Source organism: Halichoerus grypus, chromosome X (assembly GCF_964656455.1).
Source record: "Halichoerus grypus chromosome X, mHalGry1.hap1.1, whole genome shotgun sequence".
Taxonomy (NCBI): domain Eukaryota; kingdom Metazoa; phylum Chordata; class Mammalia; order Carnivora; family Phocidae; genus Halichoerus; species Halichoerus grypus.
The window spans coordinates 82,931,665-82,948,202 of record NC_135727.1 but is presented as its reverse complement, the minus strand read 5'-3'; the positions used below and the strand labels follow the sequence as shown (position 1 = coordinate 82,948,202).

The window sequence follows — 16,538 nt, the reverse complement described above, 5'->3', positions numbered from 1 at the left end:
ATCAAGACTTATTATATTCAAATTCACAAAATACACAGACAAGGAAAGAATCCTGAAAGCAGCAAGGGAAAAAGTCCTTAATTAACAAGGGAAGACAGAATAGATTCACAGCAGATCTGTAGCCAGAAACTTGACAGACTAGAAGAAAGTGGCATGATATATTCACGTGCTGAATGGGGAAAAATGCAGCCAAGAATTTGTTATCCAGCAAGGCTGTCATTCAGAATAGAAGGAGAGATAAAGTGTTTCCCAAACAAACAAAAACTAAAGGAGATCATGACCACTAAAGCAGCCCTTAAGAAATATGGACGGGGATTCTTTGAGTGGGAAAAAAAAGACCAAAAGTAAGAGAGACTAGAAAGGAACAGAGAACATCACCAGAAACACCAACTTCAAAGGTCACACAATAACATTAAATTCATATCTAACAATAATTACTCTTAATTCAAATGGACTAAAGCTCCAATCAAAAGACATAGGGTATCAAAATTGATAAGAAAATCAAAACCCATGTATATGCTGCCTACAAGAGACTCATTCTATACCTAATGACACCTGCAGGTTGAAAGCGAGGGGAAGAAGAACCATCTATCATGCTAACGGATGTGAAAAATGAATGGGGGGGGCATCAGAGGGGGAGACAAACCATGAGAGACTATGGATTCCAAGAAAGAAACTGAGGGTTTTAGAGGGAGGGGGGTGGGGGATGGGTTAGCCCCATGATGGGTATTAAGGAGGGCATGTATTGTATGGAGCACTGGGTGTTATACAAAAACAATGAATCATGGAACACTACATCAAAAACTAATGATGTACTGTATGGTGACTAACATAACATAAAAAAAAAAAAAAAGAAACCTGGGGTACCCATACTCATATCAGACAAATTAGATTTTGAACCAAATACTGCAACAAAAGATGAAGAAGGACACTATATCATAAGTAAGGGGTCTATTCATCAAAAAGATCTAATTGTAGATATTTATACACCCATCGTGGTAGCACCTAAATATGTAAATCAATAACAAACATAGAAGCCCATGGATAATAATACAATAATAGTAGGGAACTTAACCTTTCACTTATGGCAGTAGATCATCTAAGCAGAAAATCAACAAAGAAACAATGGCTTTCAATGACACTGGATCAGATGGACTTAACAGATATATTTGGAGCATTTCATCCCAAAACAGGAGAATACACATTCTTTCTGAGTGCACATGGAATATTCTCCACAATAGAACACATATTGGGTCACAAATCAGGCTTCAACAAGGATAAAAAGATTGAGATCATGCCATGCACATTTTCAGACAACAGCACTATGAAACTTGAAGTCAATCACAATAAAAATATTTGGAAAGATCACATATACAGGGAGGTAAAGAACACACTACAAAAGAATGAATAGGTTAACCAGGAAATTATTATTTTTTTTATTATGTTGTGTTAGTCACCATACAGTACATCATTAGTTTTTGAAGTAGTGTTCCATGATTCATTGTTTGCCCAAAACAACTCACCTTAATACCCATCACCGGGCTCACCCATCCCCCCACACCCCTCCCTTCTAAAACCCTCAGTTTGATTCCGGGAGTCCATAATCTCTCATAGTTCGTCTCCCCTTCTGATTTCACCCCGCTTCCTTTTCCCCTTCCTTCTCCTAACGTCCTCCATGCTATTCCTTATGTTCCACAGATAAGTGAAACCATATGACAATTGTCTTTCTCTGCTTGAATTTCACTTAACATAATCTTCTCCAGTCCCATCCATGTTGATGTAAAAGTTGAGTATTCATCCTTTCCAATGGCTGAGTAATATTCCATTGTATATAAGGACATCTGCTTTATCCATTCATCCGTTGAAGGGCATCTCAGCTCTTCCCACAGTTTGACTATTATGGACATTGCTGCTAAGCACATTGGGGTGCGTATGGCCCTTCTTTTCACTACATATGTGTCTTTGGGATAAATACCTAGGAGTGCAAATGCTGGGTAGCTCTATTTTTAATTTTCTGAGGCATCTCCACACTGTTTTCCAAAGTGGCTGTACCAACTTCCATTCCCACCAACAGTGTAAGAGGGTTCCCCTTTCTCCACAACCTCTCCAACATTTGTTGTTTCTTGCCATGTCAAAATTTGCCATTCTAACTGGTGTAAAGTGGGACCATAATGTGGTTTTGATTAAAATTTCCCTGATGGCTAATGATGATGAACATTTTTTCATGTGTCTGTTAGCCATTTGTATGTCTAAGTTGGAGAAATATCTGATCATGACTTCTGCCCAGTTTTTGACTTGATTATTTGTTTTTTGGGTGCTGAGTTGAGAAGTTTTTATAGATCTTGGATACCAGCCCTTTGTCTGTAGTGTCATTTGCAAATATCTTCTCCAATTCCGTGAGTTTTCTCTTTGTTTTGTTGACTGTTTCCTTTGCTGTGCAGAAGCTTTTTATTTTGATTAAGTCCCAAAAATTCATTTTTGCTTTTGTTTCCCTTGCCTTTAGAGACGTGTTTTGAAAGAAGTTGCTGTGGCCGATGTTGATGAGGCTACTGCCAGTGTTCTCCTCTAGGATTTTGATGGATTCCTGTCTCACACTGAGGTCTTTCATCCATTTAATCTTTGTGTATGGTGTAAGAGAATGGCCAAGTTTCATTCTTCTGTATATAGCTGTCAAATTTTCCCAGCACCATTTATTGAAGAGACTGTCTTTTTTTCCATTGGATATTGTTTCCTGCTTTGTTGACGATTATTTGACCACAGAGTGGAGGGTCCATATCTGGGCTCTCTATTCTGTTCCATTGGTCTATATGTCTGTTTTTGTGCAAGTACCATGGTGTCTTGGTTATCACAGCTTTGTAATATAGCCCCCAGCTTTGTTTTCTTTTTCAACATTTCCTTGGTGATTTGGGGTCTTTCCTGATTCCATACAAATTTTAGGATTGTTTGCTCCAGAACTTTGAAAAATGTCATTGTTATTTTGATCGGGATGGCGTTGAAGGTATAGATTGGTCTGGACAGCATAGACATTTTAACATTGTTAATTCTTCCGATCCATGAGCATGGAATATTTTTCCATCTTTTTGTGGAATTCTTTTCCTCAATTTCATTCGTAAATGTTATGTAGTTTCTAGAGTATAGATCCTTTACCTCTTTGGTTAGGTTTATTCCAAGGTATCTTATTTTTTTGGTGCTATTGTAAATGGAATCATTTCTCTAATTTCTCTTTCTACAGTTACATTGCTAGTGTATAAGAAAGCAACTGATTTCTGTGCATTGATTCTGTATCCTGCCACATTACTGAATTGCTGTATGAGTTCTAGGAATTTGGGAGTGGAGTCTTTTGGGTTTTCCACATAAAGTATCATGCCATCTGTGAAAAGAGAGTTTGACTTCTTCTTTGCCAATTTGAATACCTTTAATTTCTTTTTGTTGTCTGATTGCTGTTGCTAGGACTTCTAGTACTATGTTGAACAATAGTGGTGAGACTGGGTATCCTTTTCGTGTTCCTCATCATAAGGAAAAGTCTCTCATCTTTTTCCCCATTGAGGATGATATTCACTGTGGGCTTTTCATAGATGGTTTTTATGAAATTCAAAAATATTCCCTCTATCCCTACATTCTGAAGAGTTTTAATCAGGAAAGGATGCTGTATTTTGTCAAATGCTTTTTCTGCATCAATTAAGAGGACCATGTGTTTCTTCTCTTTTCTCTTATTTATGTGTTCTATCACATTGATTGATTTGTTAATATTGAATCACCCTTGCATCCCAGGGATAACTGCCACCTGGTTGTGATGGATAATCCTTTTAATGTAATGCTGGATCCTATAGCTCGGATTTTGTTAAGAATTTTGGAATCCATATTCATCAGGGATATCGGTCTGAAATTCTCCTTTTTGATGGGGTCTTTGCCTTGTTTTGGGGTCAAGGTAGTGCTGGCCTCACAGAAAGAGTCTGGAAGTTTTCCTTCTGTTTCTGTTTTTTGAAACAGCTTCAGAAGAATAGGTATTATTTATTTTTTAAATGTTTGGTAGAATTCCCCAGGGAATCCATCAGGCCCTGGACTCTTGTTTTTGGGGAGGTTTTTCATCACTGCTTCAATCTCATTACTGGTTATTGGTTTATTCAGGTTTTTAATTTCTTCCTGTTTCAGTCTCGGCAGTTTATAGCTTTCCAGGAAGGCACCCATTACTTCCAGGATGTTTAATTTATTGGCATATAGTTGTAGATAATAATTTCTAATATTTTGTCTATTTCCTTGGTGTTAGTCGTGATCTCTCCCCTTTCATTCATAATTTTATTAATTTGGGTCCTTTCTCTTTTCTTTTGGATATGTCTAGCCAGTGGTTTATCGATCTTATTAATTCTTTCAAAGAACAAGCTTCTAGTTTTGTTGATCTGATCTACTGTTTTTCTGGTTTCTCATTCATTGATCTCTGTTCTAATGTTAATTTTTTCTCTTCTGATGGGTGGTTTACACTTTATTTGTTGTTCTTTCTCCAGTTCTTTAAGGTGTAATGGTAGTTGGTGAATTTGGGATTTTTCTATTTTTTTGAGTGAGGTTTGGATGACTATGTATTTCCCCCTTTGGACCGCCTTTGCAGTATCCCATAGATTTTAGACTGATGTGTTTTCTTTCTCATTGGTTTCCATGAATTGTTTAAGTTCTTCTTTGATTTCCTGGTTGACCCAAACAGTCTTGAGCAGAGTGGGCTTTAGCTTCCAAGTGTTTGAATTTCTTCCAAAATTTTTCTTGTGATTGAGTTCCAGTTTTAAAGCATTATGGTCTGAAAATATGCAGGGAATAATCTCAGTCTTTTGGTATCCATTGAGACCTGATTTGTGGCCCAGTGTGTGGTCTATTCTGGAGAAAATTCCATGTGCGCTTGAGAAGAATGAGTATTCTGTTGTTTTAGGGTTGAATGTTCTGTATATATCTAAAAGAGGTCCATCTGGTGCAGTGTATCATTCAAAGCTCTGTTTCTTTGTTGATTTACTGCTTAGATGAGCTATCTATTGTTGAGAGTGGAGTATTGAAGTCTCCTACAATTAATGTATTATTATCAATATGACTCTTTTTTGGTTAACAGTTCGCTTATGTAGATGGCTGCTCCTATGTTGGGGGCGTAGATATTTACAATTGTTAGATCTTGTTGGATAGACCCTTTAAGAATGATATTGTGTCCTTCTGTGTCTCTAACTAGAGACTTTAGCTTAAAATCTAATTTGTCTGATATGAGAATTGTTACCCAAGCTTTCTTTTGTGGTCCACTGGCATGGAAGATGGATCTCCATCCCTTCACTTTCAGTCTGGATGTATCTTTAGTTTCAAAATGAGTCTCTTGTAGACAGCATATGGATGGGTCCTGTCTTTTTATCCAATCTGCAACCCTGTGCCATGTCATGGGAGCATTTAGGCTATTCACATGAGAGTGATTTTTGAAAAATATGATATTATTGTCATCATGTTGCCTGTGAAGTTCTTGTTTATATAGATTTTTTTCTGTAAATTTCTGCTCTATATCACTCTTGTGGTCTTTCTCCTTTTATAGAACCCCCTTAATATTTCTTGCAGGGCCAGCTTGGTGGTACATATTCTTTCAGTTTCTGCCAGTCTTGGAACCTCCTTGTCTCTTCATCCATTCTGAATGATAATCTTGCCAGGTAAAGTATCTTTGGCTGCATGTTCTTCTCATTTAGTACCCTGGATATGTCTTGCCAGCCCTTTCTGGCTTTCCAGGTCTCTGTGGACAGGTCTGATGTTATTGTGATGTTACTCCTTCTGTATGTAAGAAATCTCTTCCCCCTCACTGCCTTCAAGATTGTTTCCTTGGTTCTAGGATTTGCGAATTTTACTATTATATGTCTTGGCATTGGTCTGTTTTCCTTGATCTTGGGAGGGGTCCTATCTGCCTCTTGGACACAAATGCTTGTTTCCTTCCCCAGATTAGGGAAGTTCTCAGCTACGATTTGCTCAAATATATCTTCTTGTCTTCTCTCTCTCTCCAACCCCTCAGGGATCCAAATAATTCTGACATTGGAATGTTTCATTGAGTCACTAATCTCTCGCAGTTTGATTCCTTGGGTTTTAATTTGTTTTTTCCATACTACCTTGATTTCCCTCCTTTCTATTATTTTATCCTTTATCTCACTAATTCGCTCTTCTGCCTCCTTTACCCTGGTTCTCAGAGTATCCAGTTTTAACCAGGAAATTAAATATATATATATATATATATATATATATATATATATATATATATATATATATATGAAAGCAAATGAAAATGAAAACATGACAGCCCAAGACCTTTGGGATGCAGAAAACACATTCCTAAGAGGGAAGTATGTTGCAATCCAGGCCTACCTCAAGAAGTAAGAGAAGTCTCCAATACACAACCTAAACTTACACCTAAAGGAGCTAGAAAAAGAGTAGCAAATAAAGTATAAAGCCAGCAGAAGGGAAATAATAAAGATTAGAGCAGAAGTAAACAATACAGAAACAAACAGACAAAAAACCAGTAGAATAGATCATGAATCTAAGAGCTGGTTCTTTGAAAGAATTAATAAAATTGATAAACTCCTAGCCAAATATATCAAAAAGAAAAGAGAAATGACCCGATTATGTAAAATCACGAATGGAAGAGGAGAGATCCCAAACAACACCACGGAAATAAAAATAATAAGAAAGTATATGAAAAATTATATGTCAACAAACTGGGCAACCTGGAAGAAATGGATAAATTCCTAGAAACATAAAAACTACCAAAAGTGAAACAGGAAGAAATAGAAAATTTGAACAAACTCATAACCAGCAAAGAAATGGAATCAGTCATCACAAATCTCCCAACAAAAAAAAAAGTCCAGGGCCAGCTGGATTCCCAAGGGAATTCTACCAGACATTTAAAGAAGAGTTTAAACCTATCCACAAACTGTTCCACAAAATAGAAATGGAAGGCAAACTTCCAAACTCATTTTATGAGACTAGCATTACTTTGATTCCAGTACCAGACAAAGACTCCACTAAAAAGGGGAATTACAGGTCAACATCGATCGTGAACACAGGTGCAAAAATTCTCAATAAAACATTAGCAAATAGAATCCAACACTGCATTAAAAGAATTATTCACGATGATTAAGTGGGATTTATTCCTGGGTTGCAAGGGGTGGTTCAATATTCACAAATCAATCAACATTATACACTACATTAGTAAAAGAAAGGATAGGAATCATATGATCCTCTCAATAGATGCTGAAAAGGCATCTGTGAAAATACAACATCTGTTGTTGATAAAAACATTCAACAAAATAGGGAAAGATGGAACATACCTCAACATCATAAAGGCCATATACAAAAGATCCACAGCTAATATCATCCTCAATGGGGAAAAACTGAGAGCTTTTCCTCTATGGTTGGGAACAGGACAGGGATGACTACTCTCACCATTGGTATTTAACATGTTACTGGAAGTCTTAGCCTCAGAAATCAGACAACAAAAAGAAATAATAAGCATCCAAATCAGCAAGGAAGACGTCAAACTTTCCCTATTTCTGGACGACATGATACTCTATGTGGCAAACCCAAAAGGCTCCACCTAAAAATTGTTAGAACTATCACATGAATTCAGCAAAGTTGCAAGATATAAAATCAATGTACAGAAATCTGTTGCATTTTTTACACCAATAACACAGCAGCAGTAAATGAAATCAAGGAATTGATCCAATTTACAATTGTACCAAAAAAACAATGATACCTAGGAATAAACCTAACCAATGAGATAAAAGATCTGTAATCCAAAAATTATAGAACATGTTTGAAAGGAATTGAAGAGGATACAAAGAAATGAAAAAGCATTCCATATTCATGGATTGGAAGAACAAACGTTGTTAAAATGTTTGTACTATCCAAAGCAATCAGCACATTTAGTGCAATCCCTATTAGAATACCAACAGCATTTTCACAGAGTGAGAACAAACCATCTCAAAATTTGTATGGACCCACAAAGACACCAAAGCACCAAAGGAGTCCTGATAAAGAAAAGAAAAACTGGAGGCATCAAAATTCTAGACTTCAAGTCATATTACAAAGCTGTATTCATCAAGACAGTATGGTACTGCCATTAAAACAGACACATAGATCAATGGAACAGAATAGAAAACCCAGAAATGGACCCAACACTATATGTTCAAGTAATCTTTGATAAAGCAGGAAAGAATATCCAATAGAACAAAGTCACCTCAACAATGGTGTAGGGGAAACTTGAGAGCAACATGCAGAAGAATGAAACTGGACCACTTTCTTACACCATACAAAATGATAAATTCAAAATAATGACAGAGCTATATGTGAGATAAGAAATCATCAAAATCCTATAGGAGAATATAGGCAGCAACCTCTTGACCTCGGCCACAGCAAGTTCTTGCTAGACACATCTTCAAAGGCAAGGGGAATGAAAGCAAAAATTAACTATTGGGACTCCAAGGTAGAACACTTTTGCACAGGAAAGGAAACAACAAAACTAAAAAACCTACAGAATGGGAGAAGATATTTGCAAATGTCTTATCAGATAAAGGGCTAATATCCAAAACTAATGTTTATAGGGGCATTATCAACAATAGTCAAACTATGGAAAGAGCCCAAATATCCATCATGATGAGTGGATAAAGAAGATGCGGTACATATATACAATGGCATATTACTTAGCCATTAAAAAGAATGATATCTTGCCATTTGCAATGCCATGGATGGAGGTAGAATGTAGTATGCTAAGTGAAATAAGTCAGAGAAAGACAAATACCATATGATTTCATTCATATGTGGAATTTAAGACAGAAAACAGATGAACATATGGGAAGTAAAGCAAAAGAGAGAGGGAACCAGACCATAAGAGACTCTTAATGATGGAGAACAAGCTGAAGGTTGGTGAAGAGAGGTGGGTGGGGGATAAGCTTAATGGATGATGAGTATTAAGGAGGTGACTTATTATGATATGCACTTGGTGTTATATGTAAATGATGAATCACTAAATTGTACTACTTATACCTATATTACACTATATGTTAACTAGAATTTAAATAAAAATTTGAAACAAAATCTAATGGTATCATGCAGATAAGGAATCTAAAACAAACAAACAAACAAAAAACCACCACCACCACCAACAACAACAACAAAAAAAACAACTCACAGAAACAGAGGGTAGAATGATGGTTGCCAGGGCTTAAGGGTTGGGGAAACAGGAGATGTAGGTCAAAAGGTAGAAAATATCAGTTATAAAATTAATAATTTCTGAGTACCTAATGTACAACATGGTGACCACATTTAATAATATAGTTTTGTGTACTTGAAATTTGCTGGGAGTAATGGTAAATTTTGTCACTATAACAACAACAAAAAATTAATTATGTGAGATGATGGATGGGTCAAATAACTTGATTTTGGTAATCATTTCACACATTTTACAATGTATATGTGTATCAAATTGTATTGTTTATTTTAAGCATATGCAACTTTATTTGGCAATTATTCTTTAATAAACCTGGAAAGATAGGAGGGAAGATGGCATCACAGTAAGGGTACTGTAGGTTCATCTCATCCCGGGTACACAACTAGATAACTATAAAATCAACCTAAATACCAGAGAAATCGACTTGAAGACTGACAGAACAAACCGCACAACTATAGGGAGAGCAGAGGCCACAGTGAAGAAGGTAAGAAGTGAGACATGGTTTAGGGGAAAAAAGAGAGAAGGTGCTACAGAGGGGAGGGAGTCATGGTCCAAGGGAAGGGTGAGACAGAGAGGAGCACACAGGGGAAAGCATAACGAAAACATTTCCCCAAAGCCATTGTCTTTGAAAATGAGATGGGCTGAATTTCATGAGTTCATGCAACCAGATAGCTGAATGCCTAGAGTTTTTTTTGTTATTGTTGTTTTTTACACTTTTTAAATTTAAATTTAAATTTTATCTGTTTAATTTATTTTATTTATTTTTTATTTTTATTTTTTTAGGGTACATCTATAATTTTATTACAAAACCATTCTTTTGGCATTAGTTGGTTACAGTGATAGCAAGATACTGTGAGTGTGGCATAGCAGCTCTAATGTAACACTGCATTCCCTGCTTCCTGAACCCAAATTTTTGTTACCTTATACCCATTACATACAAGTTACCAGCGTTCATTAATGCTGCAAATCCTGACGGATATTCCCTTTAGGGAGGAGATGATGCTAAGGGATTAGAGTAAATGATAAATCTACAAAAGTTCCTTCATGGGAATATCTGTTTCTTCACCCTCCCCCCAAATTACTTTGCTTTAAAAGAGTCAAATTACTAGTCTGAATAGCAGCAGCACCCAAGGAGCATCACACTTAGTTCTTGTTAAAAAGCAGTACCTGTGCAATGCACGTTTTACACCACAGGCAAAGGGAATGATCGCTTTAGTTTTAAACTCCCGCATTAGAGTCTCTTAAAAAAAATAAAAGCATTCCATCGAGTTCTTCCAGATGGTGTTATTGCTGTACATTTGTTGGTGGGTCACTCTCTGTGCTGTGTTAGCTTTGAAGGGATCTTCCAATATATTTCCAATATTCCTTTCTTACAGTGTCCTTTTCTTTAAATAGAATTTCACACAACTCTAATCCTTTATTAAGAATGTCCTTGTTGGTTTTCTAGTACGTCTTCATAGATCTCCACGAGAAAGGCAATTAGGTAGGGGAAACTGTGACTTGGTTGTAAATCAAGTAACTGATTTAACAGATTTGGATATTTGGAAAGACCACGATCCTGTAAAATGCCTTTCAAACAGTTCCATGCACTTTCATTATGTGGTACTAGTTTGATCATTTCTAGAATGTACTGGACTTCTCTCTCCAATATAGCACGATCATTGTAGCCAGTGGTGTTAGAAATTACGAAGCATCTTTGGTTCCAGACAGAGTTATTTCTCACATCCTCTTTAAGAAGTTGGTCTACATACTGCAACTCTTTATTCCAAAGTTTAAATTCCTGAATAACCCATTGTCGATGTTGCCAGGCATGATAATTCTTTGCATCCTGATTAAGAATATCAGCAATAAACTCAAGCTCCTGAGATGGATCTTTTAGCCATTCCACTAATACTTGCCTATGATGCCAAACTTGATAGTTTTGGGCTGTTCCTCAATTATTGCAGTGATGTAGTTCATTTCCTCATGTAGATCCTTTTGAAGTGACTTTAAGAGAACTCTGAAAATGCCACACTGTATAATTGGCTGCATTTAACTCAATAACATCTCTGGTTAGTTTAAAAACTCGTTCACTTCTTTCATCATGCTGCAGGACAGCCCGGAAATAACTATAAACATCTCTAAATTTTTCACTATAAATGATCTGGATCACTGGATTGGGGCCATCATTCTGCGGCACTGGATCTATATCAGCCCATTCTGCTCTGTCCTTATACAGGACTTAGGTGGGCGAGTCCAGGCTCAAGAACCCGTCCTCCATAGGGGACGCCACTGCTTCTCCGGGCTCAGCTGCCATAGCTTCTTCCTGCTGCTGCTGGGGCGGCAGAGGGTGTGGCTGGGGCGGTGGCGGCTCTGGTTGACCAGACTCGCTGCCCTGCGCAGCCTCCCCAACCCCCTCAGTGGCCGCCATCTCGCCTCAGTCTGCAACGGAGCTTATTTTATTTTATTTTTTTTAGAAATTTAGAAGTTTTTTTAAATTTTATTTTCTTATGTTATGTTGGTCACCATACAATACATCATTAGTTTTTGATGTAGTGACCCACGATTCATTGTTTTTGTATAACACTCAGTGCTCCATGCAGTATGTGCCTTCCTTAATACCCATCACCGGGCTAACCCATCCCATACCCGCTTCCCCTCTAAAACCCTCAGTTTGTTTCTCAGAGTCCATAGTCTCTCATGGTTCCTCTCTCCCTCCAATTACCCCGCTTCATTTTTCCCTTCCTTCTCCTAATGTCCTCTATGCTATTCCTTATGTTCCACAAATAAGTGAAACCATATGATAATTGACTTTCTCTGCTTGACTTATTTCACTTAGCATAATCTCCTCCAGTCCCATCCATGTTGATGTAAAAGCTGAGTATTCATCCTTTCTGATGGCTGAGTAATATTCCATTGTATATATGAACCACATCTTCTTTATCCATTCATCTGTTGAAGGGGTCAGCAGGCTTGGCTGTGTTAAAACCCTGAGGGCATCGCCCTGCTCTTAGAGAAAAGGCCCTGCAAACAACATAAAGGCAGACAGTGTGGTGACAGCAATCTGATGAATGCCTGAGACACACAAGGTGGAGATTATTCACTCTTCTGGGATCTCTTTCCTGAGAGGCACCCTTCAGAGAGATGCCTCTCCATGAAGAAAGGAGCTGGCTGGTGCCATGTTTCCCCCCACCCTCAGCATAAATGCAGAACCACCTGTGGGAAGCACTGCAGCACCCACACCGGATACTTAACTTGCTTATAGCAACCCACACACCCCTGTGCTCTAGTGGGACTTCCCTTCTCAGTCAAACATGCCTCAGTCCCAGCATGGCAGGCGCCTCCCCCCAAAACCAGCACAAACCCCTGCCCACACCACTTCTCCCAACTAGAGTGTTCTACAGGGCCTCTGTTCTTGTGAAACTATGATCAGGTCTCATTTCAGAAGCAGACCAGAGCACACTTAGTTAAAACTCACCATATTAAGGCCAGGGATGAAACACTACCCACAGCAAGCAAGGAAAGTCTCTGCACATGACAGGCATGAAGGATAGAACAGCCAAAACACAACAGCAAAACACATATACACACACCAGAAATGTTCATTGAAGCACTAGGCCCTGGACAGTACATGGCCTCTTCTTCATAAAGCCATTACTTTCAGGATCAGGAAACATAACAGGCTTTTCTAACACAAAAAAGAAGGCAGAGACTTAGACAAAATACCCAGACAGAGGTATTCTTCCTAAATGAAAGAACAACATAAGGCCATGACCAGAGATCTAAGCAAAAAAGACATAAATAACATGCCTGATGGATAATTTAGAACAAAAATCATAAGGATACACAATGGGCTTGAGTAAAGAATACAAGACATTAGGGAGATCCTTACCACAGAGATAAAAGAGTTAAAAAAGAATCAATCCGAGATGAAGAGTACAATAAACAAGATTGGAAACAAGCCTGGTGCAATGAACAGCAGGCTGGAAGAAGCAGAATGAATTAGTGCCATAGAAGTAAAAATAATTGAAAATAATGACATAGAACAAAGGACAGAAACAACAATTATGCAACACAAGAAGACTTAGGGAACTCAGTGAGACCATCAAACGTAATAACATTTGTATTATAGGAGCCCCAGAAGAAGAAGAATAGAGAGAAAAGGGGGAAGAAAATGTATTTGAAGGAATAATACCTGAAAATTTCCCTACTCCTGGGAAAGAAATAGACATCCAGATCTGGGAGGCACAGAGAACTCCCATCCAGATCAACTAAAGCAGGCCAACACCAAGACATTTTGTAGTTAAATTTGCAAAATATAGTGATAAAAAAATCTTAAAAGCACCAACCGCCCCCCCTCAAAGCCCTTAACTTATAAGGCAAGACTCATGAGGTTAGCTGGAGATTTCTCAACAGAAACTTGACAAGCCAGAAGAGAGTCCCATTCTATACACCATTCAAAGTGCTAATGAGAAAAACATGCATCCAAGAATATTTTTCCGGCAAGAATATCATTCAGAATAGGAGAGATAAAAAGTTTCCCAGACAAACAAAACCTAAAAAAAGTTAGTGACCACTAAACCAGCAATGCAATAAATATTAATATTTCTTTGGGAACTCTTTGACTAAGAAAGGGAGGACCAAACTGAAAAAGACAAGAAAGGAACAGAGAAAGTCTCCAGAAACAATGACAAAACAAGTAATAAAATGGCATTAAATTCATATATATCAATAATTGCATTGAATATAAATGTACTAAATTCTCCAATCAAAAGACATAGGGTGTTAGAATGGATAAAAAGAACAAGACCCATCTATATGCTGCCTACAAGAGACTAATTTTAGACCTAAAGACGTGCAGATTGAATGTGAAGGGATGGAGAAACATTTATCATGCAAATGGCATCAAAGGAAAGCCCAAGTAGCAATACTTAGACAAACTAGATTTTAAACCAAAGACCATAACAGGAGATGAAGAAGGGCACTATACCATAACAAAGGGGACAATCCAACAGGAAGGTCTAACTATTGTAACTATTTTTGCCTACAACATGAGAGCACCCAAATATAGAAAACAATTAATAATAAATATAAAGGACCTCACTGATAATAATACAATAATAGTAAGGGACTTTAATACCCCCCCCCCCTTATAGCGTGGAAAGATGATCTAAGCAGAAAATCAACAAAGAACCAATGGCTTTGAAATACACACTCTACCAGATGGTCTTAACAGTTACATTCAGAACATTTCATCTTAAAGCAGCAGAATGCACATTCTTTTAAAGTGCACATGAGACATTCTTCAGAGTAGATCACATACTAGATCACAAGACAGACCTCAATAAGTAAAAAAAAAAAAAATAATTGATATTATACTATGCATATTTTCTGACCACAACACTATCAAACTTGAAGCCAACCACAAGAAAAAATTTGGAAAGGCCACAAATACATGGAGTTTAAAAAATTTGCTACTAAATAATGAATAGGTCAACAAGGAAATGAAAGAAGAAATAAGAAAAAAATCACAAGGAAAAAATGAAAGTGAAAACACAATGACTCCAAACCTTTAGGATGTAGCAAAAGTGGTCATAAGAGGGAAGTATATATCAATAAAGGCCTACTTCAAGGAGCAAGAAAAATCTCAAATAAACAACCTAACTTTACACCTGAAGGAGCTAGAAAAAAGAAAAACAAATGAAGCCTAAAGCCAGAAAAAGGGAAATAATAAAGATTAGAGCAGGTATAAATGATCAGATCAATGATACCAGGAGCTGGTCTTTGAAAAAAATTAATAAAATGGATAAACCTCTAGCCAGACTTATAAAAAAGAGAAAAGAAAGGACCCAAATACATATAATCGTGAATGAAAGAAGAAAGATCACAATCAACACCACAGAAATACAATCAATTCTAAGAGAATATTATGAAAAATTATATGCCAACAAATTGGACAATCTGAAGAAGTGGATAAATGCCTAGAAACATATAAACTACCAAAACTGAAAGAGGAAGGAATAGAAAATTTAAGCAGACTGATACTCAACAAAGAAATTAAATCAGTAATCAAAACTCCTAACAAACAAAAGTCCAGGACCAAATGGCTTCACACGTGAATTCTACCAAACATTCAAAGAAGAGTTAATACCTATTCTTCTCAAACTATTAAAAAAAAAAAAAAAAAGAAATGGAAGGAAAACTTCCAAATTCATTCTATGAGGCCAGCATTACCCTGATACCAAAAACAAAGACTCCACTAAAAATGTGAACTATAGGCCATTATCCCTAATGAGCATGGATGCAAAAAAATTCTCTAGAAAATACTAGCAAATCAAATACAACAGTATATTAAAAGAATCATTCACCACAGTCAGTGGGATTTATTCCTGGGCTGCAAGTCTGGTTCAATATTCACAAATCAATCAACATGATACACCACATTAATAAAAGAAAGGATAAGAAACATATGATCCTCTCAATAGAAGCAGAAGAAGCATTTGACAAAGAACAACATCCATTCATGATAAAAATCCTCAGCAAAGTAGGAATAGAGGAAACATACCTCAACATCATAAAGGCCACATACAAAAACCCCACAGCTAATATCATCCTCAATGGGGAAATACTGACAGGTTTTGCACTGTGGGTAGGAACAACCATGAGACTATGGACTCCGGGAAACAAACTGAGGGTTTCAGAAGGGAGGAAGGTGGGGGATGGGGTAGCCGGGTGATGGGTATTGAGGAGGGCACGTGTTGTGATGAGCACTGGGTGTTATACGGAACTAATGAATCATTGAACACTACATCAAATACTAATGATGTACTATACAGTGGCTAACTGAACATAATAAAAAATAAAATAAATGAAATAAAATAAAATGAAAAGAACAAGACAGGGATGTCCATTCTCACCACTGTTATTTTCCATAGTGTTGGAAGTCATAGCCACAGCTCTTAGACAACAGAAAGAAATAAAACATCCAAATTGGCAAGGAAGAAGTCAAACTTTCACTATTTGTAGATGACATGATACTCTATATAGAAAACCTGAAATACTCCACCCAAAAACTGCTAGTACTGACAAACAAATTCAGTAAAGTCACAGGATACAGAATCCACATGCAGAATCTGTTGCATTTCTATACACCAATAATGAAGCAGCAGAAGAAGAAACCAAGGAATTAATCCCATTTACAATTGAACAAAAACGGTAAGATACCTAGGAATAAACCTAACCAAAGAGGTAAAATATCTGTACTCTGAAAACTATAAAACACTGTTGAAACAAATTGAAGATGATACAAAGAAATGGAAAAACATTCCATGCTCAT

The 16,538-nt window shown here is 37.0% G+C and overlaps 1 protein-coding gene and 1 pseudogene across 1 annotated transcript in view; one reads left to right on the top strand and one right to left on the bottom strand.

Annotated features, from left to right (window-relative positions):
- Positions 1-16,538, top strand: part of LOC118543178 (zinc finger X-linked protein ZXDB) — a 98,906-nt gene that overhangs the window by 63,417 nt on the left and 18,951 nt on the right. The window lies entirely within an intron of this gene.
- Positions 10,508-11,747, bottom strand: LOC118550888 (protein farnesyltransferase/geranylgeranyltransferase type-1 subunit alpha pseudogene; annotated as a pseudogene).